This window comes from Melitaea cinxia, chromosome 19, assembly GCF_905220565.1.
Source record: "Melitaea cinxia chromosome 19, ilMelCinx1.1, whole genome shotgun sequence".
Classification (NCBI taxonomy): Eukaryota; Metazoa; Arthropoda; class Insecta; order Lepidoptera; family Nymphalidae; genus Melitaea; species Melitaea cinxia.
The window spans coordinates 5365912-5380470 of record NC_059412.1 but is presented as its reverse complement, the minus strand read 5'-3'; the positions used below and the strand labels follow the sequence as shown (position 1 = coordinate 5380470).

Below are 14559 nucleotides of genomic sequence, written 5' to 3'. Positions count from 1 at the left end.
AGCGAAGCCGCGGGTAAAAGCAGTAGTGTCATCGTAGTATCATCATAAATGTATGTTACATAATGTGAATTTCTCATAGTCATTATCAATTTGATGATAAATAACAACTTGACTTGTATTGTTTAGTCTGAAACTAAGGAATTTAAGATTATTATCAAATACCGCGTCCTGTTGAAGTTATAAATTCTTAGATCGTTAAAGAATGTTCAATATCCGGTATACTCTGTGCAGTTTGTTTATTTATTCGAAATCCTCTCGGTGTTGGCGAAGACTATTTTGTTTGTTTTGAGTTCTCGTTAAACCTGTTTATAGTTTATTGTTTCGTCCTTTGTGAGTCTCGAGAGTTAATTCTAATTTAATGTCTATACGAAATTAACTAACAAACAGATTGAGTTATTATAATTGCATGAAAGGATAATTAATAAATGTAATTAATTTTCTCCAGTATTAAAGTATAGACGTTTCGGTCAATAATGAAAGAACGTCATTACAGTTGGTCAAATATCAAACTAAGGATTTCTTTACAAAATTGCCGAACTTTTTTTTTCAGTTTGAAGTTCTAGCTTTAGAATAATAATGTTTAAAATGCATATTCCATTAGAATAGAATTTGGTGAACAAAAGCTGATCTGCTTACATTAATAATAATTAATATAATCCGCAATGCTTGAAGACAAAAGTCTTTGAGCAATGCGTCCTGCCTGTATTAACATACGGAGCCGAGACGTGAACACTAACGAAGGGACTGGTCCACAAGCTTAATGTCGCTCAACGTGCAATGGAACGGGCTATGCTTGGGGTTTCTCTCAAAGATAGGATTAGAAAGGAGACTATCCGCGAGAGAACGAAAGTAACCGACATAGCTCACAGAATTAGCAAGTTGAAGTGGCAGTGGGCTGGTCATCTCTGTCGCAGGACCGCTGGCCGTTGGAGTAGACGGGCCCTAGAGTGGAGACCGCGTCTTGGCAAACGCAGTGTGGGACGTCCTCCGGCCCGTTGGACCGACGATCTACGTAAGATTGCCGGTGTAGACTGGATGACGATTGCGGGAAACCGGGATGTTTGGCGCGAACTTGGGGAGGCCTATGTCCAGCAGTGGACTGCAATAGGCTGAGCTGATGATGATGATGAATAATAATGGGGCGTATTCCTCCACCCGCTTATATTTATATATGTATATTAATAAGTAAATTTACGATATTATTTATATAAGTATTTATTATAATATAATGTATCTGTAGTCTTTCGACTGATATTGGAAGCTCCTTTTCTATATTCGCAGGGCGCGGGCGTAGGTTATACTCGCACTCTTTACAATATTATGTAGGTAGTACTTAAAAGATTATAACAAAATTGTAACGTTCATCGAACACGTGGATGCGTGCACGCTCTTCAGCGTTCCGATCGAGTCTATCGCGTGGCGGAGGTAGTAACTCAGAGCAGTGCCTAGGACTTGCGACCCAGGTGTAGGTTTAAGGAGATCTCCTTTGAGATACGTATCAACGCTCACCTTCACTGCTCGAGTTATCCGCCATAATATGTAACAATTAATTCGTATGCACAAATTAATTATCGAATGAGTCTAGGTTAAGCTACTAGCAGGATACAACAAATGTATCGTGCCAAGCCAGAGCCAAGACTGCCTTAGCGGCGGTTGCACTATTCGTTTTATACACGTCAGAATAACTCGAGTAATATAATAAATGAGGGTAGATGACTATCGAAAGATGTGCCAGGTGGCGCGATCGTTGCATCTGTTGTTTATAAATTCCTTTCTAATTGCGTACGACAGTGCTATTGCTGACACGGCCAACCCTGACAATCGCACGACCTCGTGCGTCTATGTCGTGCATCCGCCAACTCGGCGTTACTACTCCCGACCTATATACAACAGTAACGGGTAACATTAATAACTGTTCGGCTATTCCTGACCAAAACGCTGAGACCGTAATTCACTAGCGGGTCGGGCGTACTGGCTCCCTTCATCCCTTCCTAACATAGCGTGGCCCGGGCGTACGTGGCCCCTTCAACCAGCTTTCTAACTGTGGGTCGGGCGTACTAGGCCCCTTCATCCCTTCCTAACATAGCGTGGCCCGGGCGTACGAGGCCCCTTCAACCAGCTTACTAACCGATAAGAATACAACAGAACGAACGGAAAGAACTAAACTACCGATGTACCCACTAATAAAAGAAAATAAAACGATAATCGATGTACCCACTAATCGCCACCAAATATTGCAACTAACTTGCACACTAGCTAAAAACAGATGTATCGTCAGGAGGTGGGCCTATAACTTCAGCTACTTTCTGAAATAGCTTCCATACCGGAAGCGTAGAGAAACATTTCTTCGTTCAATGTAACTAACTGAATTAGTTAAATTTTGAAAGTGGGGGTGGATCTTATCCCACTTCTGATGTAGTCTTTCGACTGATATTGGAAGCTCCTTTTCTATATTCGCAGGGCGCGGGCGTAGGTTATACTCGCACTCTTTACAATATTATGTAGGTAGTACTTAAAAGATTATAACAAAATTGTAACGTTCATCGAACACGTGGATGCGTGCACGCTCTTCAGCGTTCCGATCGAGTCTATCGCGTGGCGGAGGTAGTAACTCAGAGCAGTGCCTAGGACTTGCGACCCAGGTGTAGGTTTAAGGAGATCTCCTTTGAGATACGTATCAACGCTCACCTTCACTGCTCGAGTTATCCGCCATAATATGTAACAATTAATTCGTATGCACAAATTAATTATCGAATGAGTCTAGGTTAAGCTACTAGCAGGATACAACAAATGTATCGTGCCAAGCCAGAGCCAAGACTGCCTTAGCGGCGGTTGCACTATTCGTTTTATACACGTCAGAATAACTCGAGTAATATAATAAATGAGGGTAGATGACTATCGAAAGATGTGCCAGGTGGCGCGATCGTTGCATCTGTTGTTTATAAATTCCTTTCTAATTGCGTACGACAGTGCTATTGCTGACATATCTATTATATACTAAGCGGATGGAGTGACATCCAATTACATAATATCTTTATTTCACAAACTTAGAACTAAATTACAATGATAATGTGGCAACAATATCAGAAGTAATGAGATTAGAATCTGTACTACTACAGACTGTACATTACTTTGGTACATTACATTGTATAATTTTTATTATAAGAAATCAAAACATACCTATTTTATTTTCATAAGTTAAATATTTTATGCAGGTACTACATTGTTATATTCTATTGTGTGAGGCAATTGTATTATTCAAAAAACAAAATTTATAAATCTGACAAATAAATTCTTATTTAAAACACAGCAATAAACATGTTCACTATTTCAAAACATACTCAGCTTAGAAGGACTGAAAGAAATTTTCTAAAAAGAAATCCTATTCAGTTGAACCAGGAAACTGTGTTAATGGCGAGGCGTAATACGTGATTTAAATCCGGCCTAGATTAAGGTAACCTACTTAAATAATTTACTGAAAGTCGCTTAATATATCTTAGCGAACACAGTGCCACATTCTCGACTTTTGAATAATCTCTTGTACCATCGGATGGTATTTCTTTGCATATGGGTTTATGGAGATGAAAAGAATAAACGTAATTAATTATGTTATATGAGAAGAGATATTCTTTTCATTTTAATAGAAAAATTTTGTTTCGATTTTTGCCAGTAAATATATATAATTTGTTCTAAGTTATATCGTTCGTTAATAGGCTATAAAACATTGCACTACTCTTCCCACACGTAGAAGTACAGAAGCTAGGTATGAATGCTGAAGAGCAGCGGGACTTCTATTTCTATGAGTATATAAGTCATTTAATTTATTCATTCGTTTTAGACTTATTTTGGAGTAAAATTAAAACTTAAAAATAGCTAAAGCAACTCCTTTCTGTAAAAATAACTGGTTATCTTAGAAGTATTATTTTATTGAATGAAAAATAAACTTGCAATAAAAAGGATAAACCTATTTGTAGAAGGTTCACCCATGAAACAACCCATCCAAAATGGAATATTAAACAGTGTTACGTTATCCCTGAACCGTTTTATCGTAAATCCTTTCAATATCCTGTATAGAATGAAGAAAACACAGTCAGTATAGTCGATAACTCGATATACTATACTTCGTCGTAAATACGAAACACAAATATTTATACGTCCTGTTTTATTTTAATAGTAAAATAAGAAATAAACATCTCTCTGTGACGTATGACGTGTGTATATAAACGCTCCACTGTTGGGCAAAGATATTCTAAGGTTTAGAGCACAATATGCTGCTCTGATGCATTACCAAATTGTGGTTATATAATATGTAAATCAGAATTAGTTCCTAAGATGTGCAAGTTTCCTTATAAAGTCTTCCATTACCGCCGAGCACGAGGCTGGATTTGAAACGACAAGCTTTTGTTTTAAAACTAAAATGTAACTACTATTTGTTTTAATCTCTTAAAAATGATCTTCAAAATACTCGTATATCCGTATATTATATAATTATATGAGGATATGAAAGGTCCGTTGGCGCAGATAACAAAGATAGCTTCTGGTTCCTTTTTCATGGTTATATGTTCGGTTTCCATCCTAAATATGTGTGTAATATTTATATATCTATGATAAAACTTTTTAAATGTGAATATGTATGTCATGTTATTTACTATATGACAACACGACTAGACGACCACGGTTATGAGGAACATATTTAATTTTGTTTATAATAGTGTGTAGTCTCCCTCCATAGATGAAAGCATTATTAAAAATAAAACTTTAATTCGCTCCATGTCAAAACAACCTACTTTATTGTGATATAATGTTATGTTAACGATTACGTAAGGTAACTCTCACACGTTTATTGACTGAGATTATGCGTGCTATTGTTGGCATGAGAAAGTGTATAATTTCGCATACGTGTTATGTATGCTACTCTAAAATTAACTTAAAATTACTTTCTTATATCGGTATATAAATCTGTCACTAATTACAAAAACTTACTTCTTCTTCCTTTATGTAATCTTTTAGTTAATGCATAATTTATTAGTGCTTAATACTAAGGATGCGCTGTGTGGTTACGGCATTAAAGAATATAGCCACCCCCTCTCTTCCCGTGGGTGTCGTAAGAGGTGACTAAGGGGTAACACAGTTCCACTACCACGTTGGAACTCGAAAAGCTGACCGAAGGTGGGATAGCCATCCACCTGCTCTGGCTTTGAAATACACAGGCCGAAGACGGGCAGCAGCATCGTCGGTGCGACAAAGCCGGCCCTGTGGCTGCCCTGCCAAGCGTGGTGACTATGGCCAACACACATGAATTCACGCCATTTTTGGCTCCAACTTGTGGAGGCCTATGTCCAGTAGTGGACTGCGATAGGCTGATGTGATGATGATGATGATGAAAACTAATGAAGGTTCACACCGTTGGAACGATTACTGCATTAACTCTACCAGTTTTGTAATCAATTTAGGTTCTTGCCTAAAATCAAACCTTTAGAGATTCAAAATCTACGCTTCAAGTGCTACGTTATATTTTTTTTTAATCAAATAAACAATAATTTTAACTTATTTATTATACCTAAATAGCTTTAAAAACCTATATTTCTTACTATTGTTTTTTACGTGTACTTGTCTGAAAAAAATGTTATTATAATACAAAAAAATTAGCACTACATCTGCGAAACGTAGTAGATTTTTGGGACCATAAAAGACATTTTCTTTGTCTTGTCATCTCCTTCTTCTTATATTTTAAGTGCAGTTCCAGGTTTCAAATTTTAGTTCGCCATCCCACCCATTCCCTGCCTCGTTGGTACAAACCACCTTTTATCGAACTGTCGAATAAGTGTCTATTACGATTGCATTAATTGTAAGAGATTTGCGATCATCCGCTAGCATATGTTCTCACACTATGGGGAGTCTATCGGATCTCGATCAAATTCAATCTAGATAAATTCCTGTACTGGATGAGGCCTGGTGAAAAAGATGAGAGTTGATGAATTTTCATAGTTCCAATAATCGTTTTGAGGTTTTGTGGCACAAGTTTTTGTACATTTTCAATGTCGTTTTCGGGTATGTATATGATCTTTACTAAATTCATACATTTTGAAAGATGCTCGTATGCTTGTGAACCGTTCTCAACATCCCTGCCAAATGCGACTTGACGATCCAACGCTCTTTCTAGTTACATTAAGATCTTTTTTGCCTATTTGTTTAAGTGGTTCACAATTAACGAAAACCAAAAAAGATTTAGTCTATTTTAGAAACTCTTTGGAAGTCCATCTAATTTGTAGCACAAAGTTTTTACTGATGGTCATAGTACAAAATTACAAATATAAAATTTAATTACCGAGTAATATCGAATTAACATTCAGATACGTTTACAAAATACGAGATACCAGGATATTCAATAACAATAGCGAAAAAAAAAACAATTACTGAAAACACCGCAGGTAATGGTATCACTAACGCCCAGTTTAGTTTCTGCAGCTCGCGGTCAAAGCGAAAACTCCTTTCCTAAAACAGGTTTACCATTGAAGAAACAGGTTCCACATTTAGTTGAAACATTATTTCACTTTGCTCTCGTGGCGTTAGTTTTAAAAGATTTAATGCGTCGAACTGGTTTGAACATGCATCTCGGGATGGACATCTTTGAACGAATACCGCGAATGTTTTATTTAAAATGGTATATTTCATTTTTTTAGCTAAATTAATGATATAATACAAACACTTTGCATTAGTATTACGAGTATAACTAGAATTTTATTTAAGCTATTACTTATTCAATGTATATAGGGAATATATCCGCTAACCCACATTGGAGCAGCGTGGTGGATTAAGCTCTGATCCTTCTCCTACGTGGGGAAAGAGGCCTATGCCTAGCAATGGGATATTACAGGCTGAAGCGTAAGCGTATTATTTATTTACTTCCTATAATTCCCTGATAGCAATCGTTACTCTTAGTAGGAAGTGTATCCGCCGATCCGCAGTGGAGCAGCGTGGTAGATTGAGCTCCGATCCTTCTCCTACATGGAGAAAGAGGTCTGTGCCAAGCAGTGGGAAATTCCGGGCTGAAAAGGTTATTGTCACAGAATTATTTTATAAAATATATAAAGTGTTTTTAACAGAAATAGTTATAGTCTAAAAGGTCAAACAATTGTCACAATAGATAAGAATTGTTCGGTTTAACAAGCGTTATTATTTCAAATACTGTTCTAAAATTAACAAACATTGTAAGATAATAAGTAATGAGCCGAGCTAGGAACAGCAACGATCCTAATGATCACGAATTCGTATCATATGGCCGGCTGAGTTGTAAAATTAGAAGCGGTCAATTGATATTAGTTGCGTAATTGTACCTACATGCTAGTGCATTCGTATTGAGTAATGTAGGTACCGCCATCCGGCTTGATAGGTTGATACATGGGAATATCCGTTGCTATGTAGTAGATGGTGAAAGCGTGGTGGGAAAACTGTTTTGTTTAATTTTAATTAAATAATTGTACTTTAAACAATCTATTTTATCCTTTGTATAATTATAATAAGATATTTATACAAACAATATTTTTAGAGTTTTCGTTTTGTAATTTGTAAAAGAGGGTAGATAGAAAAAAAATCTTTAGTTAACCCTCACTTGATAGGTACATATATATGCATAATGTACCTTGATAGGTATTTACTACTACTAGTAGTACTGTGTGGATACGGTACTAAAGAATATAGCTACCCCCTCTCTTCCCGTGGGTGTCGTAAGAGGCGACTAAGTGATAACACAGTTCCGCTACCTCCTTGGAACTTAAAAAGCCGACCGGTGGCGGGATAACCATTCAACTGCTGGCTTTGAAATACACAGGCCGAAGACGGGCAGCAGCGTCTTTGGTGCGACAAAGCCAGCTCAGCGGTCACCAACCCGCCTGCCCAGCGTGGTGACTATGGGCAAAACACATGAGTTCGCGCTATTTTTGGCGTGAACTTGTGGAGGCCTATGTCCAGCAGTGGACTGTATAGGCTGTAATGATGAGGTATTTACTATCTTAAATGTAACTCTTTCTTGCTGATTAAAAAAAAGAGATTTATCATGAAATATATAATTTTTAAGTAGGTATATTAGTAGTGACTGAATCTAATACATATCTTAAGACTTTGTATCTGCATTTCAATGTCGCTTTTGATGTATGTCGTAAATCTAATCTTAATACTGGTTTCGCTTGAAAATTGATAGAAAGGTTCAATAAAATGTAAAAATTTTAAAAAAATTGTAATTAAGTAAACCTTAGTATTCGCCAAATCCTCAATTATGCAAATTCTCGTACTTAACAAAGTGTGTATTTATCCACTGAGTCATCTTGGGTCTAATCTTTATATTTATTTAAACTGAATTCTACGATGCTAAAAAGGAATGTTTACGTTAATTAATTATTAATTAAGATTTGTACACATGTCCAAAGCACGTATTTATACATTCACATTTTTGTATTTATTTCGCTGGTAATGTTATCAGCATGTAAGTTAATTATACTATGACCTCAGATAACATTGTTTCTATTATGAAATTGTTACAATGATTATTTCTACGCAATAGTGTTTTGCTTCGGAAAATTGTTTCATAACATAATTATCTCTATTAGACGGTGAATAACAATAACGATTAAATTATATATATTATACTATCAAACGACAAATCAGTGCAATGATACCATTAACTGGCTGTTCCGTTAGCGGTCGCGGGTTCGATTTCGGGTAGGACAAAAATATTGGTATAGGATATAAAAATGATTCCCGCGTGCATGTTTCCGGATCCCCGATAAAACGTTAATTCTTGCTGCTCATACTGGGGCATGCTACTGAAAACCATAATCATAAGCGAAAGAAAGACAGTCATAAACAAATAACTTGAAGGTTACTATAACCGCAACCTGTCTCTCATTCATTCACTTTCCTGTCCTATGTTTCAAAAACTATAAAAATAAAGTTGCTGTAAAAATACATACATTATTTACACATACATAAAAAATATTTTTCATATTTTAAAAGTTTAATAATTATGTGACAGTATTATGTGGAGTAAATGATTTTAAATACATATGTCCGAGTAGGTGTCGTCGCATTGCATTAATCAGTCGTCGGCGTCAGACAAATTAAACTCCCCGTGACCACGGATGCCGGTCATTAGTGAGGAGACCTCTTGTGATCTCTGTGTGTTTGTTGGTATGTGTGTGTGTATGTATTGGTTGCACTGTACTGCTACCTAATCACTATTCAGAGTTACTGTGTTTAAAATTTCTATTGGTGACATTGTTTTATTATTGAGTTTTGTTTGGTTTCGTCCAAGTAAGATAAATACCCAATAAGCCGTATCTAACTTTTTCGAGTATGCTAGAAATGTAAAATATAATGCTTTTTACTGAACGAACACTACTATCTTACGTAAGTAGGTGCATATCCTTTTCTTGACTCTGTACTCCTTCCAAAAATGTTCGTAAGTGTATGTGTAGGTAGGTATATGTCATAAAAAGTTTTATTTTTGTATAAATCAGTAAAATAGAACTTTTATGAGTCCATATATATATATAATTTATTAATTTTAGGGACTTGTCCTACATGGACACGCACAATGTCTGTTTAGTTTTAATTAAACAATTGTATTTTAAACAACCTATTTGTGTCCCTTGTAATAATAATTACAATAAAATATTTATACAAAGAATATTTTTAGATTTTTCGTTTTGTTATTTGTAAAAGAGGGTAGATAGAAAAAAGTCTTAAGTTAACCCGCACTTGATAGATACATATATATGAATAAAACAAACAAAAATACCTCAATTACTAAAATCTAGTTACATAAATCAACTATATATATAGCAATAGTTTTTAATAACTTTTTCGAAAATACGATATGATTAACTTTTTCGACGAAATTCTTGTATAAGTTTATGCTGTGTTTTTAATTAACCCTTGTTAATTTTAAAAATAGACGCAGAAGCACTCTTAATTAAAATTAGTTCTTTTACCGAGTTAAGTGGTTTGCGTTGTTGATGCTAGGTTTAATATTAAATTACTAAATACATGTTTTAAACGATAATTTTCAGATTGTGTTGTAATAGAAATGTTGTGTACTTTACGAGCTTTTCAAATGAAGAGGATTTATAGCAAAAACACATACTTTAGTCTGTAGATTCAAATAAACCAACAATGGTATACACCAGGATCCAACTCGAATTCTCTGGTGGTCGTTTTCTATTGAAATTATTGTTTAAATTTTTTTTATAATAAGTTTTCTGTTGTTTTAGCTCGTTAAATTATACGCGTAACATTTTGATATCGTATTTCTAATATAATTTTATGTTTTTGTTTTAGTAACATTATAAACGACTTCTTTATTATGTTTTCTGATTATACCTTCGTTTCTCTTACAGGTAATGGAATAATAATTTCACTTCATTTTCTCGGGTACAAGAAATTCATTACGTAAGTATTTCATTTAAGATAAAAATAAAAGCGAGTTCTTTGTTCGTTTACTCGTTCCGTTCTCTGTTTTTTATTAGACTTTCTATAATCTATAATAGTAATGTTATAAAATTTATTCTCGTCTAAGAGCACTCGCCTTATATATTCGATGTGTTTGCTAACACTCACTTAAGTCGAAGTGTTTGACAAAATAATACTGTGCAAATAAAATATACATATACGCTGTCGAATACCCCACAAAAGATTAGAAGCATGCTGACGGCCAAAAAATTCGAAGCTTACATTTTGTTATGTTCATTTTTTTGTTCTTTATGAATGCCTGGTAGATGAGATGCTTCAAATGATGAATCCGTCAGTAATGATATGCATTAAAAGCATAAACGCAACGTGTTCTAAGGATCGTTAAATAGCTGGAAGAAAATTCATATTTCAAATGGCGCATTCGAAATATCGAACAATAAAATTTGTATAGATAATATATTAGTTAAAGCAACGCGTGTGGTAGGCACAGATTATACTGAAGTTCCCACGGCATTGGGACCTACGCTGGTAAAACCATGCGGCATTGTGTAATGATTGCATAGATGTAATAATGCTTATAACTTGTCATGCTGTTAAAAATAACAGCCGTTTTTTTTGTCGTTTTTAGTCTATTTTTTTTTTTTTTTTTATATTAAGTCAGCAGTACTATTTATACTAAAGTAAAATTGTTATCTAATTTAATTCTATTTTAACTCCCATCTCATTCATTTTTCCATGTACCCTCAAAACAAAAAAATTATATCTATCCCATCATAATAATAAATTATACTGAGGAAGTTAAACAACTATACAGGTAAATGAAAAAGAAGTACAAGATAGGCAATAAATAACTCATACATCACAATAACAGTTATAATAACATTATGTCGAGTAAACAAAGTAAATCACACATTATAGTCGCCACAGTGTTGTTTGATTAACATTCGAGTAACACCGCAGTTAGCGAGTTATTTAAAAGTAGTTTAGACGTAATAGCAGTGACTAGTTAAAGGACGAACTGGAGCGATAAATTGTTGGTATCATTTAGTAATTGTGTGAGGTCGTTCGCGCTGGCCGTTGACCTGGTGATGAACCCGTTAGATTATTTTCATCTCTTTCCGGCACATTAAAAAATGTTTAGTGTTCACAATAACAGTTTAACAATTACTTACGGTTATAACCAAAGTGAAAGCCGTGTCAGCCATGTTGTACAATACTCGATACATCTGTTCTCTACGTCAAATTTTGTACGAGTACATTGTAGCTTTTAGTTGGTAGGTGCCGTTATATGTAATTTGTAATTTAATTTAAGATTGTAATGTTGATTTTCATTTGTTGGTATGCTTTTGATTATTTTGTACTATACATGAAGGTTTTTCTCGGACAAATGATTTTAATCACCCACTCTACTTTTATTATAATGAAATTGAGACAAGTAAACTAGATAATTAAATTAGGATACGTAGAATTTCACTTTGAGTTCAGAGGTGTGTTTTTATATGAGTGTTTTGATAACTTAATCATAGAATTAAAAAAATAATATAATAATTTGACTAATTTACGTTCATTTTTATTTATCATATTTACAAGTCTTTTTTTTTTAAGAAAAAAATGTCACCTTGACTTTGTATTGAATGTAAGTAAACACTTATTTTTTTTTTTTTGCTTAATTTTTTTTTATTATATTAAATAAATATATTTTAATAATAGTTAATATAACAGTTCATACATGATGGAATCGCATATAATTCACATATCGAACATAAAAGTTGGATGGGTCACACATGCGCGTCTTATCTGAGCACCGTAACGCTTACAATTCAATTCTCATTAGGAACAACGAGCCGATAGTTGTTTACGTACTAATTGATTGGCTAACTTCAGAACTCTGTAGCCGGATAAGAGGTGGAACCTCGTTCACAGTTAGCTAAGAGTAATGGAAAGAAAATACATCCACTCTGTTGTAACAGTAACTTAATCACCAGTTTCTCGCGAAAGTTAGATAGTAGTTAAACAACATGATTTAATTTATTTCCGCTGTATATTTTAATTGCGAATGCAATCACTCAAATGAACGGTGTTGGTAGATTTACTTTATTTTATTTAATATAGGTACAAAAGTATTTCAATCTTTACTACTTACTACTGACCCATTTCAGAAAGGTATTTTGAGTAGGATGAGTTAGAAAGATGATCAGATTCTCCCTTGATACAGTCGTCTTTTTTTTAAACAAATGTTTCTTCAATTTAACCGGGATATTTAAAGATAAGGCCTGACCGCCCACAAAAATTTCGGCTTAGCGTGTGTTGCAATTTTAACGGTTTATTTTCCGTTACGCGTTTGTGGAGCCGTAAATCGTTGTAGCAGAGAATGCTGCCCACACTGTCATCACGGCATGTTGGCGTAAGTAATGGTTTTCTATTGTCTTTCGCTGTGCTTTTGACGTACACATCTCCTATTTTTAAATGAACTAGTTCAGATAAAGAACTAAGTTGAACAGCTTTATTATTATAATGGGTTATTTGCGTGTTTATGTTTTGAAGCATTTGGATGTGTGAATTTTTTTGCACAACCACGTTTTACGTATTGGAATATTTTGTTGTAAATAGACAGAGTGTTGGAGTAAACGTTTTATAAAATAAATTACCAATGCAATTCGATACTTGTGCATTTTCCAGTCGATTACCCGCTGAGTAGTTTCCGACGAAAAATTACGACTGAACGCTAGTCACGTCCTCTGCCTCGCTACTGGGATGAAGTTTCAAAAGTATACTTTGAAAGAATGGAGATATTGATAAAGACTAGGAAGATTATTTTAACAATACAGTAATACCTTTGTTGATAATGATTATATCTTCTTTTAGAATAAATGAAGGAATTTTATTAAAACAACGAGCTGTGCCCGCGACTTCGTCCGCGCAGAATAGTGGATTTGGACATTATTTTTTGGATATATCTTTTGGTATATTTTGGACAGAATAGCTCTAAAATTTTGTGTCTTGTCACAAACTTATAACTTAAAACATTAACATAAATTTTACATATTTCAATACAAACTTTCATCCTCTATTCCCTGTTGTTATTTTACACCCTTGAGGGTAAAACTTTTACAAACTTTTAATGTCATATTGATTTATATCGAATCAACGGTCTCAAAAATAAGTTTCAAGCTTCTAGCTCTAAAAATGACGATACTTCTATACAACTTTTCATCCACTCCTTTCAATCCCTTACATTTTGTACCAAATTCATTTAAATCGTTTCAGCAGTTTTGGAGTGAAAGCGCGACACACAGACCGACAGAGTTACTTTCGCATTTATAATATTAGTAAAAATTAAGTTAATCATAAAAATGGCCACCGCTAGTAGTAGTTGATTTGAATGAAATTTCTGTCAACGCTGTCATTCGTACGTAATTCTAATATTTGTTTATGTATTCATTTCTGGTACTGATGTGTGTCATTGTGGTTTTGCTAACGAGTATCCTCTGATAGTGACCTTTACTCTTGTTTAAAAAAAAATCCGCCTACGAAATTAGGCTCTTAATTCATTGTCTATAGAAATAAGTTCTTTGATTAACATTAGGAAGTTTACAAACAGTTCTATTCAGTTCAAAAAAAATTATAAGTAAATGAAATAAAGCGTAAAACAAGCTGGTTATGTGACAGTGCTAATAAAACGTAAACGCTGTCAATTCAACGGTCCGGTTAAATGATAGCTTTGTTTATTGTTGGTCCGAAAGGCTAAGAGTTTCACTTCGGCTAGCAATTTTTTACGCTACGCGTAATCGGACTTTCTAACGGTATCCCTGAGTTTCAGTTTTAAATTCTTAATATCTATTACTGTTTTATACTAGAGTGAATCAAAACTGCCATTATTATGTCTGAGAATCAATTTCGTTACTTGTGTTACTAATAACTTTGGGACTTAGCTCAAAAAATTCATAAACTATCTAAACTCCGTTTTTTACATTTAAAAAATATTTAATTCGTAAACAATAACCGCGCATAAAAGCATTGAAGCTATAAATCAACAATGTAAGGATAATTTACCACGTTCAATTTATAGAAGTGTATACATCGGCATACGGC

The 14559-nt window shown here is 34.3% G+C and overlaps 1 protein-coding gene across 1 annotated transcript in view; it reads left to right on the top strand.

Moving 5' to 3' along the window:
- Positions 1–14559, top strand: part of LOC123663106 (ubiquitin-like protein 3) — a 205113-nt gene that overhangs the window by 33485 nt on the left and 157069 nt on the right. The gene's annotated exons all lie outside the window — the stretch shown is intronic.